Source organism: Physeter macrocephalus, unplaced genomic scaffold (assembly GCF_002837175.3).
Source record: "Physeter macrocephalus isolate SW-GA unplaced genomic scaffold, ASM283717v5 random_738, whole genome shotgun sequence".
Lineage (NCBI taxonomy): Eukaryota > Metazoa > Chordata > Mammalia > Artiodactyla > Physeteridae > Physeter > Physeter macrocephalus.
Window position 1 is genome coordinate 13,714 of NW_021146024.1, and position 6,450 is coordinate 20,163.

The 6,450-nt window shown below is 48.7% G+C and overlaps 1 non-coding gene across 1 annotated transcript; it reads right to left on the reverse strand.

Annotated features, from left to right (window-relative positions):
• Window positions 1-1,526: 1,526 nt before the first annotated feature.
• On the reverse strand, window positions 1,527-1,599 carry TRNAA-UGC (transfer RNA alanine (anticodon UGC)). The gene has a single exon. It is a non-coding gene; the product is annotated as a tRNA-Ala (tRNA).
• Window positions 1,600-6,450: the final 4,851 nt, after the last annotated feature.

Below are 6,450 nucleotides of genomic sequence, written 5' to 3' on the forward strand. Positions count from 1 at the left end.
GCTCCCTCAGGTCCCGAAGGTGAGGAGGCCGGTGGGCGTGGGGGTGGGCGCCCGGGTGGCCCCGGGTGGGGAACCGCACGACCCGGGCTCCAGCTCCCCCGGGAGGGCTGGCGCGGGGCTGCGCACCACAGCGCGGGAGACGGACAGGACCCGCGGGCTCCTGGCAGAAGTTGTCCTCCGCCACCCAGACTCGGGCCCTTCCTGGCCCTGGCGAAGAGTCCAGAGCGGCCCGAGGTCGAGCCTCCGCCACCTCCTGCCACCTCCCACCACGCGTATCTTTCCTTCTGCCTGCCTCCCCTGCCCTCCCTAGGTACCTCTCTTCGCCGTCCTCCTTCGTCTCCACATCCCCCCCTGCCTTCTCTGGGAGTCATATTCGAGGCATAATCAGGGCAGAACATTAAGACTGAAGGGGGCGGGGGCTCCAGTTTCCCCGTACATCCCACTCCCCGTGTGCCTGGATCTTCAGCTCCCCTGAGGTCGGGGCTCCTGGGATCTTCAGTAGAGAGGGGAGCCATAGCCTAGAGGTATTGGGGGATGAGGGGCCCCAGAGTGGAGAAGACCACAAGACCGCCGGAGAACTGTGGCTCCACAACTGGCCAAGTGACCCCACCTGGCAGAGAGTCCCAGACATTTGTCAAGGGCTGACTTTTTGTTCCCAACGCAAGTCCCCAGGAGAGCCAAGGACTTGGGGAGGTGGGGGGGGGGAGTAAGTATTTTTTAATACGTGTACTGACTTGGCCTGGTGAGGCCCTGCCCTCAGGAAGCTTATGGCTTAGAGCCAGGTTTGCACACGCATGCACGGGGGCATGCACACACACACGGGGGCATGCACACACACACACAGCATAATATGATACAAGGCAGAATGCCTGGGGAACACGAAGGCAGGAGAGAGTCTTCCCAGCATGGTGGGCCAGGGAAGGCTTCATGGGAAAGGTAGCATCTGAGCAGGGCCTTGAAGGATGGGTCAGGTTTCGGGAGGCAGAGATAGGGTGGGGAATAGTGAGGGGATGTCCACGGCTAGCAGCAAGAGGTAGAATCTGAAAGAGGAGTTCAGACTGCAAATGTGCACTGTGTTTAGATTGTGAAGGGCCTTGAATGCCACGGTGAGCACCCAGTGGAAGAGATCCTAGTTGCCAGGCACTGTAGTTGTATATGTTGGGAAAACTACTTAACCTCTCTGAGCCTCTGCTTCCTCATCTATGGAGTGGATATACTAATAGGACCTTCAATGCAGGGTTGTTGTAAAGATAAATGAGTTAGGAAGTTCCCTGGTGGTTCAGTGGTTAGGACTGGGTGCTCTCACTGCAGAGGGCCCGGATTCAATCCCTGGTCAGGGAGCTAAGATCCCGCAAACCGCGCAGCCAAAAAAAATAATAAGTAAATAAATAAATGAGTTAATATACATAAAATGCTAAGAGCAGTGCCAGCCATTTATTGTTATTTTATAGGTATTATTACCTGTGCACTGATGTTTTTTTCTCTTTGTTTTTTTTAACTTGGCTGCACGGCTTTCGGGATCTCAGTTCCCCGACCAGGGATCGAACCTGGGCCCCCTGCAGTGCAAGTGCAGAGTTTTAACCACTGGACCGCCAGGGAATTCCGCTGATGATTATTATAAATATTATTACCTGTGCATCCATGTCTGAGAAAGACTTCTTGAGTTCCTGCTCTCCCTCCTACCCCAGGCCTCAGAGTCAGGTAGTGAAGAGGAATAATGACTAAGAAAAGCAAAGAATATATTAATTCATTTATTTATCCATTTATTACCATGCCTGTCTTATCTAATATACCTGCCCTGGCTATAAGAATGATAAACATAAGTTTAACTTTCTCCTTGAAACAAGAATTCATACTTAAAGAATTTTAACAAAATGTGGGTATTTTAGTGTTCAGAACAGTGCAAGGATACTTGTTGACTCAATAAATATTTTCAATCCCAAAGAGAAAAGAAACACCAAGAGTGAAATTGAAACTGGGACAAGAGAAGCAGTCAGGGGCTGCGGGGTGGCAGACAGTGCAAAGTCCATGTAAGCAGAAAGCAAGAGGCTTCAGTTGTGCTTCATCTCCCAGCCACGGTGTCTGCCTGAGGGAGAGACGGGGACAGCAGAGACCAAGGGACACTGAGCCGACTAAGGTAGGGAGGATGGTTAGCCACTCAAGGAAAATTTGGACTACGTAAGTGGTTTGCAAACTTTTGGTTAGTGGAAGCCCTTTCTCCAATGAATTTGTATGCACAAGCCCACCATATAAAAGAGGAGCAAACACAGCAAAGCTTCCAGTCCTGTCTTTTGCCCTCAAACCTTTTGGCCACATCAGAGACCCCTTTGCAGAACTCTGGGACTTCTATGGAGCAAAGTTTGAAAAACACTGATTGCGATGATTCTGAGGGCCCCTCTGAGCCCTGAGTACTATGATTCTGTACTTTCTGTGGTTCTTTCAACCCAAGGAGCTCTCAGAACTGGAGAGGAGAGAGAACTACAGTTTCCTCCTTGCCCAGTCTGTGGTAGATAGATAGCTGGGGAAGGAAGTGGGTACCCATAAGCTCCAGAGACAAGCAGGAGGTGAGGTCATTTTCAGAGATCAGGAGCCCAGGCCTTAGAAAGTCAGAATTGTACCAGGGTCACAGAGTTCCTGGGCCTGACACTTTGTCAATGGTTGGGGACCTGAGCACAGAAGGTTTCTCCCACCAGCTTCCCCAAGAGGGAAACATATTTATAACTTTCAAACAGATGAAAGGCATATCAAAAGTACTTGGAATTAACTCTATAAATTGTGAAGCCTGTGTTACAGGTCCTTTTTTATTCTTAATGACACTTTTTTTAAATGAACTTTTTTTATCAAACTAGAAAATTCAAAGAGAGAAGTAGGAGCACAAGGGGAAGGCGGGCAGCATAAACAATGCAGGCCCTGAAGTGGTCGGGACAGTGGACAGAGGTGAGGGACCCTTCTCAGCAAGCACTGTCATCTGTGAGTTTGGGCATCTCGGGTGGGGTGCGGGGAGAAGATGGCACTGATAGCTCTAACCCTTCATCTGCTGCCACTGGCCTGGACCGAGTCCTCAGGCAGGAGCATTTTCTGAAGTCTGGAGCTTCCAGCACTGCATTTCTATGCAAAAACCTGACGTTTTCCTGGCTCAGGCCTTCTGAAGTGCCTATGATTCCCCAGCTACACAGAGAGATCTGTGTTGTCCCTGGTTCCCCCTTCCCCACTCCATTCCCCGCCCTCCCCCAAACAAACTAAACAATACCGTCTAAGAAAGAATATTTGCCAAGATCGTTTGTGACCCAAATTTCTGCCCTGAGAAGAACAGCCTGCCTAGTTGGAAGAAAATACTCAAGTCCTTCTGGGAAGGCACAGAAACAGCTGGTTGGTTCAGCCTCTCACTGTGGCCAGGGTCCAGTCTCCAGGGGTGTGTGGAAAGGGCTTTTACTCTTCAGAAACATTTGCTTTTCAGCAGCTAGGAACAGACATTTTCTCTCTGCACCCTAAGCATAGGCCCACACGCCTTCATCCCTCAGATGCACGCACAGCAGACACACAGATACAAGAGAAGCAAGAACCCTCCCCCAACACACATACACACAAGCACACATACATGCACTCCTTGAGGCATGCACACAGGCTCAAGTATATGCACAGGTGCAGAGGCACACACATCCCAACATAGATATACAAGAGCACAGACGTAGCTCACCTGTTTCTCCCGAGTTATGCACCAGTATACGGACTGCCTGCTTGAAATCTATTTCTCCTTGTTTGAGGTCTCCTGAGCATGTCAAATCTAACATGTCTCGGGCTGGGACTTAACTTCTCTGTAACTCTGCTTCTCCATCAGTCTGCCCCAGCTTGACACATTCACTCACTCAGGCATTCTACACATATTTACTGAGTAGCTCCTATTTGCCAGATTCTATGCTAGCTACTAGGGAACAGGAGGAAAATAAACAGAGTCCTTCACCTTGGGTTGCCAACAATCTGGCAGGGGAAACAGATAAGCAAAAATGTAATGTATTCTTGTGGTGATAAGTTCATGGGAAAAAAAAACAATGCAGATTAAGGGAATGGAGAGTGACGGAGTGCTCCATTTTTTGGTTTCTTTGTTTGTTTGTTTGTTTGTTTGTTTTGGCCGTGCCATGCAGCTTGAGGGATCGTAGTTCCCCCATCAGGGAACAAACCTGGGCCCCCAGCAGTAGAAGCACAATGTCCTAACCACTGGACTGCCAAGGAATTCCCAAGAGTTCTATTTTAAATCAGGCAATCAGAGAAGGGCCCTGGGTCAGAGTCCTGAATGCAGGGAGGGAATGGACCCTGAGGGTATCCTGAAGAAGGACATTCCTGGCGGAGGGAAAGTCTCTGAGGCTACAGTATGCTTGGCAAGTTGAATAAAAAGCAATGAGGCCAGGGCTTCCCTGGTGGCGCAGTGGTTAAGAATCTGCCTGCCAATGCAGGGGACACGGGTTTGATCCCAGGTCCAGGAAGATCTTCGCCCTCTTCTGGGGGAAGATCCCACAGGCCGCGGAGCAACTAAGCCTGTGCACCACAACTACTGCTCACTGCAACTAGAGAAGGCCCACGAGCAGCAACAAAGAACCAACACAGCTAAACATAAATTTAAAAAGAAAAGAAAGGAATCAAAGATGCTACACTGGGCCAGAGCAGGCTTGTAGGAGGGATCATAAGAGTTCAGTATTGAACCTTGTAAGTTTGAGGGACCTATTAGACCTCCAAGTGGAGGTTATTAGGAGATTTAGTTTAGGGGTCAGCATATAAATAGCATTTACAGCCATTGGATTGGATGAGATCATGGAAGGAGTGATTATAGAAGAGATCCAATGTGAAAGAGGTCCAGGATGAAAGATGAAGAAATGGGGAAAGATCCAGCAAAAGTGCCTTCATACTTGAGTTTCCCAAACTGGAAAACTGGGAGATATCCTGGACATGCCCTTCCCCATCATCATGATCTAATCCAACCCATCCCCTCATCCTGCCAGTTCTACCCACAAAATACACCTGGAACTTGTCTCCAACTCCACCTCCATCATCCGGTCCAGGCCTTTGTCATCTCTCACCTTGATAACTGCTACATTTTCCCAGCTGACCTCCCTACGTCCACTCTCTCCCCTCTAATCTGCCCTCCCCACAACAGCCAGTGATCTTTTAAAAATGCAAATCATATCACGTCCATGTCCTGCTTAAAATCCTTTAATAACTTCCCAATTCATTTAGCATTAGTCCAAAATTCTTAACACAGTTTTAAGTCCCTGTGTGATCTTTCACTTGCTAACCTCACTTCCTGCAACTCTCTGCTAATACCTTACACTTCAACTTCACCAGCAGTGGCAATGTCTCCGTTCCTCAAAAAGACCACATAAAGCACTTAGCGCAAAGCCTGGCACATAGTAGGCACTCAGTAAATGTAAGCTATCATTATTCTACCTCTGGGCCTTCACAGATGCTGTTCCCTGTGTGGAATGCTCTTCCCTTTAGTCTTCTGACTAACTCCTACCCCTCCTTCAAGTCTGTATTAGTTTTCTATTGCTGTATAAATTTATTATCTCACAGTTTCCAAGGATCAGAAGTCTGGCACCTTTTACTTGGGTCCTCCACTCAGGGTCTCCTAAGGTTGAAATCAAGGTAGGGCTGCATCCTCCTCTGAAGGCTCAACTAGGGAAAGATCCGTTTCCAAGAAACCTTAGGTTGTTGGCAGTATTTACTTCCTTGCAGCTGTAGGACTGGAGTCCCCATTTTCTTGCTAGCTGTCAATCAGGGACCATTCTCAGCTACTAGAGGCCTCGCTCAGGTTCTTGCCTATGGCTTCCTGCACAGGCTGTCTCACAGCATGGCAGTTTACCCCTTCTAGGCCAGAAGCCAAATTTCTCTCACGCTTCAGATCTCTTCCTATAGCAAGGGCCCTTTGAACCTGGCCCACCCAGAATAATCTCCCTTTTGTTTTCTACTCAAAGTCAACTGATTGGAAACCTTAATTACATCTGTAAAATCCTTCACCTTTGTCATATAACCTAATCAGAGGAATGAAATCTATCATATCCACAATCCCACCCACACCCAAGGGGAGGGGATAATGTTAGAGGGTGTATATATCAGGGGCTGGGAATCTTGGGGACCACTTTGGAATTCTGCCTGCCACAAGGTCTCAGCCTAAAATCATTTCTTTTTTTAAAAAAAAAAAATATTTATTTGGTTGCACCATGTCTTCGTTGCAGCACGTGGGCTCCTTATTTGCGGCACACGGGCTCCTTAGCTGTGACATGTGAACACTTAGTTGCGGCATGAATGTGGGATCTAGTTCCCTAACCAGGGATCGAACCCGGGCCCCCTGCATTGGGAGCGTGGATTCTTTTTTTTTTTTTTTTTTTTTTGTGGTACGTGGGCCTCTCACTGCTGTGGCCTCTCCCGTTGCAGAGCACAGGCTCCGGACGCGCAGGC